Source organism: Bos grunniens, chromosome 9 (assembly GCF_055505025.1).
Source record: "Bos grunniens cultivar Pamir isolate PY7600 chromosome 9, Bosgru_T2T1.0, whole genome shotgun sequence".
NCBI lineage: Eukaryota > Metazoa > Chordata > Mammalia > Artiodactyla > Bovidae > Bos > Bos grunniens.
The window spans coordinates 44945795-44956074 of NC_141173.1; the positions used below are offsets into that span (position 1 = coordinate 44945795).

The following is a 10280-nucleotide window of genomic DNA, read 5'->3' on the forward strand; positions in this document are numbered from 1 at the left end:
TCTGGTGTGGGCTCTGGAACTTTGCATTTCTATGAAGTTCTCAATCGATGCTAAAGATCCTGGTAAGGGACCACATTCGGCACTGGTCTAGTGAGCTACTTAAATAAATACAAATAAGTATCTGATGGCTGTTAGGAGAAAGAAGAATACAGAATTGTGTGTGTGTGAGAGAGAGAGAGAACTGAGAAAACTATTATGATTTGGGTAGTTAGGGATGATGTCTGAGAAAATAGCTTTCAGGCAGCAGGAACATCATATCAATGACCCAGAGGAACTGAAAGCATGAGTGAGAGAAAGATTTGAATTGAGACTGGTAAGTAAGTACGGGCTAGATCATGTGGAGTCTTTAGTCCAATGACATTCAAATTGGAATGTGTTCATTCTTAGAGAGTATGTAGACTTTCTAATGGGTATGCAGGCACATGTAATGTTTAGGAGAATCATCTTCTTCTGTGCTTTTTTTTTGTTGTTGTTTGTTTATTTTATTTTAAACTTTACATAATTGTATTAGTTTTGCCAAATATCAAAATGAATCCACTACAGGTATACATGTGTTCCCCATCCTGAACCCTCCTTTTAAAATGGATCTACCCACGGCCAATATTTTGGTAGCTCTCATTTACCTTTTCCTTTATGAATAAAGGCTTATCTCCTTATCAACTTATCTCCTAGTGAATCTTGCTTAGGGTATAAAATACTTGGGGAATAAACTAAGGAATAACTTGAAATACAACTCAGCAAGATAAAATAACTCAATAAAAAAAACTCAAAAAACCTTGGTGTTGAAAGGGGGAAAAGTAAATTACTCTTATCATGGAATTAAAATAAAACCTGTTCTCAAGGCAGTTGGTCTCTAGTTCTTGGCTTTCAACAAAATTGAAGGAGGCCCTAAATAAGTTGTCAGCAGGTAGGGCATTAAAAGTAATTTTTGATGATGGATCACTTTGTTATTTTGATATATAACTAGAAAGGAGAGTCTAGCCTTTAATGTCATTCCTTAACAAAACTTTTCTTTCCTCGAGGTGGATAAAACAAGCACTTTCTCTTACCTCTATGAAAAATTAGAAAAAGAAATAACTCTGAAAACTGTCATAATTTAGTAATGTGAAGTGAAGTTGCTCAGTCGTGTCCGACTCTTTACAACCCCATGGACTGTAGCCTACCAGGCTCCTCTGTCCATGGGATTTTTCAGGCAAGAATACTGGAGTGGGTTGCCATTTCCTTCTCCAGGAGATCTTCCTCCCAGGGATTGAACCCGGGTCTCCCACATTGTAGGCAGACACTTTATCTTCTGAGCCACCAGGTACTATCAAATCATAGATGCATGAATTAATTGGGATAAAAACAGGGTTGTGGAATTCATTATGAGATTCATTTCTGATACAGTGTATGTATTTAATCATTATCCATAAAATTTACAATATATTTACGTTATGTTGAGGAGCTTTATACTTGTGATCAACATAATACCTACACGACCCAGAATAATTTTTTGGGGTCAGTGTATCAGTTCTTTGTAAGATATTTAGGGCACCAATTTGTGAGCAGAAACACAGAACAGAGGTAGCCCTGAAACTGAGGGATGGCTTTGATTTTTTGGCAGAATTTGTGAGTCCAGGTCTCTCAGATCAACCCTGTGCTGCTCTGTGAGCTTGAATTTCCCTTCCTCTGCATCGAAGGTCTTACCTTCCTGGTGTCTGGGATTTATGAAGCTGCTGCTTCTTGAAATAAGCCTCAGGGAGATGTTTGGGATTTCCACACCACTCATCAGTGATGACAAGTTTCTGGTGTGTTCTAACAGAGGAACTTGACTGAGGACCAGAGGTCCAGTCACGAGCAGCATGCTACTGCTCAGCTGCTTTAAGAAAACCATCGTCATGCCTCTGTGGTGCCCGGCGAGGATGCTTGGAATGGTGCTGGGAGTGATGCTAGCTCACAGCTTCCTCACATCTGATGGAAGGGTTTTCTCCTGAGGCTCACCAGCTTTCAAGGTGCATCTTCAGTGGAGCAGTATCCAGGTGTTCTGTGAAGCTTAGCCATTTGGATCCCATCATTTCTGTCACCTCCACCCAAACTAGTTTTGTGTGGTAGAAAGAAATTTCTCTTTAATTTCAGTCTTAAGTGTAGCTTATGATTACTTCCTCTTTTCCACGACTTTGCTGGAACACAAAGCAGATGGGGAAAAGCTGCCAATTTCTCTGACTAGGATGGGGTTTTGGTTGTTGTGGGATTTCCCCTTTTGAGGTGTTTTGGCCTTGAGGTTACCCTTCTTAACCTTGCCCTGGCATCAGCCTTCTTGGCTTTATGTTTCTTCTTATTATTATCCAGCTTCTCTGTGTTTTCATCCACCATCTTGCAAGATGGGCAAGAGGCAGAACAGTATTTTTTTAACATAGAACATTTATGTTCACGCTGCTACTGCCAAGTCACTTCAGTCGTGTCCGACTCTGTGCGACCCCATAGAGGGCAGCCCACCAGACTCCCCCATCCCTGGGATTTGGGTTGCCATTTCCTTCTCCAATGCATGAAAGTGAAAAGTGAAAGTGAAGTCGCTCAGTTGTGTCTGACTCTAGCGACCCCATGGACTGCAGCCTACCAGGCTCCTCTGTCAATGGGATTTTCTAGGCAAAAGTACTGGAGTGGGGTGCCATTGCCTTCTCTGATTTATGTCCATAGAAAAACTTTAAAAAAAATTTTATCTCAATCTATCTCTGTCTTTATTAATATGGCTCTAACTCTATATATAGAACAGAAATATATATATATGTATGTGTGTATACAGATATATTTTTGCTGTTGTTTTTAGTCATAAAATATATATGTACACACACACATATACATTTATATTTTTGCTGTTGTTTTTAGTCATTAAATGTGTCTGACATTTTTTTGGCCCCATGGTCTGTAGCCCTCTAGGCTTCTCTGTCCATGGGATTTCCCAGGCAAGAGTACTGGAGTGGCTTGCCATTTCTTTCTCCAGAGGATCTTCCTGACCCAGGGATCGAACCCGTATCTCTTGCATTGGCAGATGGATTCTTCACCATTGAGCCACCAGGGAAGCCTATATTTATATAATAAAATGACCAACATAATAAAATGTTCATAATAACATTAAAAATCAACAAAAAGACTTTGAACCAGAAAAAGCATAAGGATAACTCATTGCTGTAAGTATAATGGAAATATGAGTTTAAGGAGAAAGTGAATTGTCCTCAGATACAGAAGAAGGAGTCCATGACTGTCTAGAGGAGTGGACTAGATTGGAATATAGGAGGTTTCTGGAAAAGAAGGGATTAGCCTTGGGAGGAGCAGAGATAAGAAAAGCCAGAGCTATGGGTGAGTGGTCTGAGGTGTGAGGGCTCCCTTTCTTTTTCTTTTTCTTTTTTTTTAAATATTTATTTTTACTTATTTATTTTATTTGGCTGTGAAGGGTCTTAGTTGTGGCATGTGGGATCTAGATTCCTGATCAGGAATTAAATCTGAGCCCCCTGCACTGAGAACATGGAGTTTTAGCCACCAAACCACCAAGGAAGTCCTAGGACTCCCATTGTTGTCTACACACTGACTCTGCTTCTTGAATTTTAAGGTAAAACTGCTTCCTTCAACTGATTGTCCTTTTCTGTCTCTCTTGCTTCTTCTCTCTTTCCTTCCTCCAATATCCCCTTCCTTCACTGACCACACAACAGGTCAAAGGGGTATAGGATGGAGATAAGCATCAGGGAATATGAGACAGAAAAACAACATGGTTATGTGACCATGGATGTGGTTAAGTTTGAGGGGGGTTCTTATTTAGGTGGGGGAGCTGAAGGGGATGGAGTGAGAAAGATAAGTGCACAGGTGAAGTCATATCATGTCTGTTGTTTTTCTGCCCTTTAAGCCCCAGGATGAGTTCCTGGCTGGAGAGGCTTGTAGGGCAGGCGGTGGGGAGAACAGCTGCTCTACCCCTTGGATAAGGCAAGTGGGGTAGCCATGCTGGTCTCTGCCTCCTTCTAGAAGAGGTGGGAAGATTTTCTCTTTAGCAAAAGGAGTTTAAGTAGCAGAAAACCGTCTGGACCAAGAGTCAGAGAGTTGGATTCAGGCCATGCACTACTACTCTTTTCTGTGACCTTGGGAAAAGCATCTTGACTTTTGCCCAGTTTGTAAAGGACAAAAGTTGGATAAAGTGATCTGTGCATTTTCTCCCTACTCCAAAATAAGTGTTTGTGAGTTTTGAGAATTGGAAAGAGTTTATAAAAGCCTAGGAACTTTTGTTTTTCTTCATCATCCTTGATGAGAAAAATTACAGTGAACTTTCCAGTTCATTGTTTAATAAAAAAAAAAGAGGAAAAAAGGAGTCTTTTCTCTTTGCAAAAAACATCAAGATTTACTCTGCCCCCTAATAGTTGCCTGGGTAGAATTTTCCATCTTAGCACAAAGCAGCTCGACCTGGTTTCAACTAATCTCTGTACACCCCTGATTTAACAAGAGGAACTGGAAGAGTCAGACAGTGTGTGGGAAGACTGGAGAAAATAGGAAGGTATAGAAACCACTAGAGATGGAGATAAGTTAAACATTCTGGCAAATTATCACGGTGTATTGCTCATACTGAATGCTTAGGCAGTTGGGAAGGTAGTTAAGAGAATGGCTTTAAATGCTTCATCTAATTGCAAGCAGCTGTCGATTAGTGGAGCTTGACCAACTGTTTTTAATTCCACTCAGTGGTGATGAAGAGAATGAAATTTTTAAGGGAAACTGGCAGGGGCTGTGTGTGTGTGCATGAAGTTGCTTGCACTTTTTTTAGAGGTCAGAGAGTGCAGTAACTACTAAGAAATGCTCTTTGAAACCATGGCAGCCTTTCATGATAATGATTTTCCTAAATTTTACCAACATTTATCAAAATTTTGGATGGAGGCAAACTTCTCTGTTACCCAAATTCTGGAATGATTTTTCATGGGGAGTGATTCATCCCCCGATGGTGAGTGACTGAATGACTTGTGCCAATACAGAAGCAATTGTTCAATGCAGGCAGTAAATTTCGAATGAGAGATCATAACGTCAGTTGAGTCTTCTCCTTAAGGAATGTTTCATTTCACTTTTTGGATTAGAAAAATAGGAAAAATAAGAAAGTGGAAAATTTTAGCTCGTTTCCTGCAGCTGTAAAACCTGCTACAAATTCAACTTGAGAGCTTTTCAGAAGACAAAGTTTTGAGTAACTGAGTCTAATCAGTTTGATACCGCTTTTGATGGAATTACGCTTCTATATTTTCTTTTTCCTAATAAGATTAGTAATCTTTTCTAGTATTTATTGCTTTCATTTCTTGTCATACATTTAAAAAACAGTTATTTCAATGTTTCTGCATTGCAAACTGGAGAGACCGTTAACTTGATTGAAAGCAAGGCTTCTGTGAATACATGAAGGCCTACAAGTCCTAAAAGGAGCTAACTCAACTCAAAACATGCAGAAAAAGACAATTGGCAGAAACTCTCAGGGAAAAAGGGGCTATACTCTTTCAATATCAATTACAATCCCTTTTATAGCCTGAATTTCAGTGCCTTGAAAGAGAAAGTAAGTTTTCTAAGTATGAACATGTGCAAAGATTTATCAACAAGGATATTCTTCACAGCCTTGTTTACAATAGTGCAGAATATCCCAAATGTCTACAATTGGCCTTAACTCAATAATTTATAGTGTTCATATGCAGGCATAAAAATGTGGGAAAGAATATCAGTGACATGGGGAAATGGTCATATGGACTAGGTGAAAATCAGGATCAAAAGGAGTTATTTTAGTAATTCTTGCCTGGAGAATTCCATGGATGGGGGCTACAGTCCATGGGATCACAGAGAGTCAGATACGACTGAGTGACTAACACAGACGTATTTAAATATATATTTAAAATTGTGTGGTATGTATACGTGTATGAAAAACCAAAGTTGAGCTTCCCTGGTGATTCAGTGGTAAAGAATCTATCAGCCAATGCAGGAGACATGGATATGATCTGTGATCCAGGAAGATCCCATATGCCATGGAGCAACCAAGCCCGTCTATTGAGCCTGTGCTCTAGAGCCTGGGAGCTGCAGCTACTGAAGCCCACACACCCTAGAGCCTGTGCTCTGCAATGAGAGAAGTCATCACAACGAGAAGCTCATGCGCTGCAACTGGAGAAAGCCCGCGCAGCAACGAAGACACAGCACAACCATAAACAAATAAAATTATTTTAAAAAAAGGAACATCCAAAGTCAAAAGAACAAAGGGAAAGAGTGGCAGTGGGATTACACATCATTTTTATTTTCATGGTTTTTCTGTGTTCCTTAATTTTTCCCCGAAGAACACAGACTACTTTTATAATTAGAAAGAAAACTATTTTCAAATAAATTTTCAAAAATGTCAATTCTGATATCATAAAGGATTTTACTCCCTGTCAGGATGAAGCCTAAAGAGGAGACTCATGTCCGGCAAGGGAGAAAAAAAAATCAAGAAGGACAGCACTCAATAAACACCTAATTATGTTTCTGATCTCGTGCCTGTTTGAAGCACTCACACTTGTTTTGACTCAGCTAGATAAGTCAGCTCCTCTATAACAGTCACAATTTCCACCAGCTGTTTTCGATGTTTGAGGTTATGTTTTTGTTTGAGTGAACTTCACTGCCTATCCCTTGAGCGAGCTTATGAACAATTGTAAAGGAAGTCTTTGAGGCCGACTCAGAGGAAAGCTGCTAATCTCATGACATCCACAAGGATTTGAAAAGGCAGCTCCATCTGTGCTGTTTCTGTTTTCCTTCCATGGAAGGTCTCTTGATGTCAGAAAAATGGGCCACTTCTGGGTCCAGTTGTTGGATGGAACATTCGTGACCACAGCTGTGTCCAGGGGTTCCCACAGACACATTTAACCTAGAAGCCATGAGTGACAAACCCTACGCAGGGTACGCTTCCAGCCCTTTCCTGGGTTTTGCTTCCCATGTGGTAGTTCTCTTCCAGGAGTTCAGAGTTGGGGAGCGCTCTGGCAGGAAGCTATTTATCATTGAGAACCACCAAAGGAGGGCTCCTGCCATCTGTGCCTGACACCTCTGAGACTTTCTTTTGAGCTGGAAGCCAGGGGGTTCTCAGTGCATGATGTGGCAGAGTTTCTGGAAACAGATTTGGGGAAGAGGAAGCTGACTTATGTGGGAGTCACCATGTCAGTTGTCATTCTCTGGCACCCCCTCCCCCATGATGTTTTTTTTTTTCCCAAAGGAAAAAAAAATGCTGAAGCTGTTAGTAGGAGTTGAGATTCAGTTAGAAATATTCTGGGGCAGAGTGAAGGTTTACCTGACTCTGGGAGCCCACCTTTGTGGGTTATTACCTAGTTTAGTTCATATTCCTTCCAGTGTACCTTGTCCTCCTCTCCTTTTTTCCCTTTAATTCATGCAAACTAACCTGACCCAAATTTGTTATTTTTCATTTAAATGCTGTTTGCAAAGTGAGCATCTGTAAGCCAGCTACCTTGCCTGGCAATCAAGAAAACTGTTATAAAGAACATATATTCAAGGAGCTCACAGAGAATGAAGGCAAGTAAGCAGTGATGAGGCTAAGAACTATGCTAAAGTGGGCTTCCCTGGTGGCTCAGTGATAAATAATCCATCTACCAATGCAGGAGACATGAGTGCAGTCCCTGGGCTGGGAAGAGCCCCTGGAGGAGGAAATGGCAACCCACTCTGGTATTCTTGTCTGGGAAGTCCCATGGACAGAGGAGACTGGCGGACCACAGTCCATGAGGTCACAAACAGTTGCACATGATTGAGTGACTGAGCACACATACACTGTGCTAGTGATTTGTTGGGGCTGGCAAAGCTGTAGGTCTGGCACTTCTATCTATCTCCAGAGAAACTGCTAGAACAGATGGTTACTTGAACATTCTTGACCAGAGCAATGTATTGGTTTGCTAGTAGAATTCCATCAGTCAAGACTCTTTCAGTAGTGACAGAAACTCAGCTCAAGCTCAAGATATTGTAACTTTAGGCCCAGCAGGATTCAAATGATGTCATCAGAAGTCTTATTTCTTTCATTTCTTGGCTGAGTTTTCTTCAGTGTGGGTGTCATTCTCTGCCATGCTCTTCCCTCTTGGCACTGGCTACCAGAAGCCCCAGACGTGCTGCTTATCCGTCTTGTAATACCAGAGGGGAAAGGTCTCTGTTCCAATAGTTTCAGCAGTTGTTTGGGGCTGACTCTAATTAGATCACCCTGTGTCTTGCCAGCCAGTTTATGTGGGTTGGGTGTGTGCACGTTCACTGAACAGACCTATTTTGGGGGCCCTTCCCTGTGCCCAGTGAAAGACTGCTGGGTAAGCACTTCCATCCCAATGCCCCTGATATCCTTTTCTTGAAGAATTATTATAATTTGAACTGTCCTAAGTTATCAGAGCAGTTCTAGCAAACTTCAACTTTAATACAGAAGGGATTGGAGTTTTCATTTTTCTGATTTCTTATTTCCCAGAGGCTCTAGAATCCCTATGCAAATTTCCCTGCTCCCTGCCCAGCAGTGAGAACTTCCTCTCCAGAGTTTAAGAAGAGTGCCTCTCCCCCAGGACAGGGGGTGCCTACTTCTCTTGTGTTTGTGTGACTAAGAGGGTGACTCAGATGTTTAGTGCAGTGGTTCTCAAGGTTGTGGTCCCCAGATTAGCAGCATCAATATCACCTGGAAACTTGTTAGAAATGCAAATTCTCTGGCCCCATCCCAGACCCACTGAATCAGAAACTCTGGGGGTCAGGCTCAGACATCTGTGCTTTGACAAGTCGTCCAGGTGATTCTGATTCAAGTTTTGAAACCACTGATCTAGGGTACAGTCCAATACAGTCTTCTCTAGAAAGACTCTGAGTTCATGTAGACTTTTCTGCTTTATATTCTGCCTTCCTAGGCTCCTGACACCAAAGGGAAAACTCTTTCTTTCTTGATGTCCCTCATTGGAAGTGAAGAGATTATTCTGTGCTTGGAGTAAGAACTTTGCAGTGAGCTGCAGCTGAGAATCCCTCAGTAGACTTCTGTTGGCCACACATCAGGGAACGAATGTTCCTGGAGATGCTGCAGCTGCCAGGCTCAACTTAGACAAAGGAACTTGAAAATCTTTCTAATTCTCTGAGGGGACCTTGTTTGATGTAGACCTAGAAGAGTTTTGCTGCTGATCAGAGGGCCTATAAATCCAATATTTTATATAATCATTTAAACAACATACAAAAAGTCTAGGCTGGGTGCTGGATGTACAATTTCCCACAAAACAGACATGTTTCCTACCCTCATTGAGCACAAGGTCTGGTGAAGGACAAAGCTGTATATGTAGGTATTAACCGTAGACAGTGATTTGATGGGGAAAAAATATAGGGTGTTTAGGAATTCATTGCAGGCCATTTAAAACAGACTAGACTGGACAGGGAAGGCTTGTCAAGGGAAGTTTTGTCTAAACTGGAACCTGAAGGAGAAATAGTCATCGTTTGGCAAAGCAAAGGAGAAGAGAATGCCAGGCAGCATGTACAAAAGTCTGTTGTTAAAGGAGAACTTGGTGGATTCAAGGAACTAGAACAAACTCAACTGGACTGTAAAGGGAGGCATTGGCGAGGGGTAAGACAATGGGATGGGTCAAGTTATTCAGATGGTATTAACCCCTTTGGACCTTATCCTAAGAGCTGTAGTAACCCACTGAAGTGTTTCAGGCTGAAGAAGTGAAGTGATCGGATTTATTTCAGAAAGAGTGCTTTAGAATGGAATGGGGATGAAGTCAGGCAGAGTCAAGATCACAGACAGGAAGATGACTCAGAAAGCTGTTGTGATAATGAAATGAAAGATAGTGGTTCCTGAGTCTAGGCTAATGGAAATGGGGTTGGAGAGCAGTGGGTTAATTTGGGCCACTAGTGTGTGGGTGAAGTGTGGGCCAAGGGAAAGAGCATTCAAATGAGGGCTCCAGGTGGCCAACTTGGGTTAACAATAGCGAAGGCATGAGTCTCCAGGAGTCATGGGTTCAATTTTAGACAAGTTGAATTTGTAAAATGCACTAGAGGAGATATGCAATATGCAGTTGCTGTCCAGGTCTGAGCTCAGACAAGAGGTCTGGTTGAGAGTAAATATTTGACAGTCATCAATACATAAATGACTGTAAGGCCAACAGAGCAGATGGCATCCCCTAAGGACAGTGTATCAGGAAAGAGGAGGGCTTAGAGCCCAGAGGAACTCTGGGATTAAGAAACAAGCAGAGGAAGAAAAACCTGTAAAAGTCAGGTTAAAGGGCAATCCACACGTGCAATATGCTAGTTGTCATGGAAGGGTTGGAAAG

General features: G+C 41.5%; 1 pseudogene; it reads right to left on the reverse strand.

Moving 5' to 3' along the window:
- Positions 1 to 1162: 1162 nt before the first annotated feature.
- LOC147365905 (large ribosomal subunit protein eL6 pseudogene) lies at positions 1163 to 2352 on the reverse strand (annotated as a pseudogene).
- Between the last annotated feature and the right edge of the window lie 7928 nt (positions 2353 to 10280).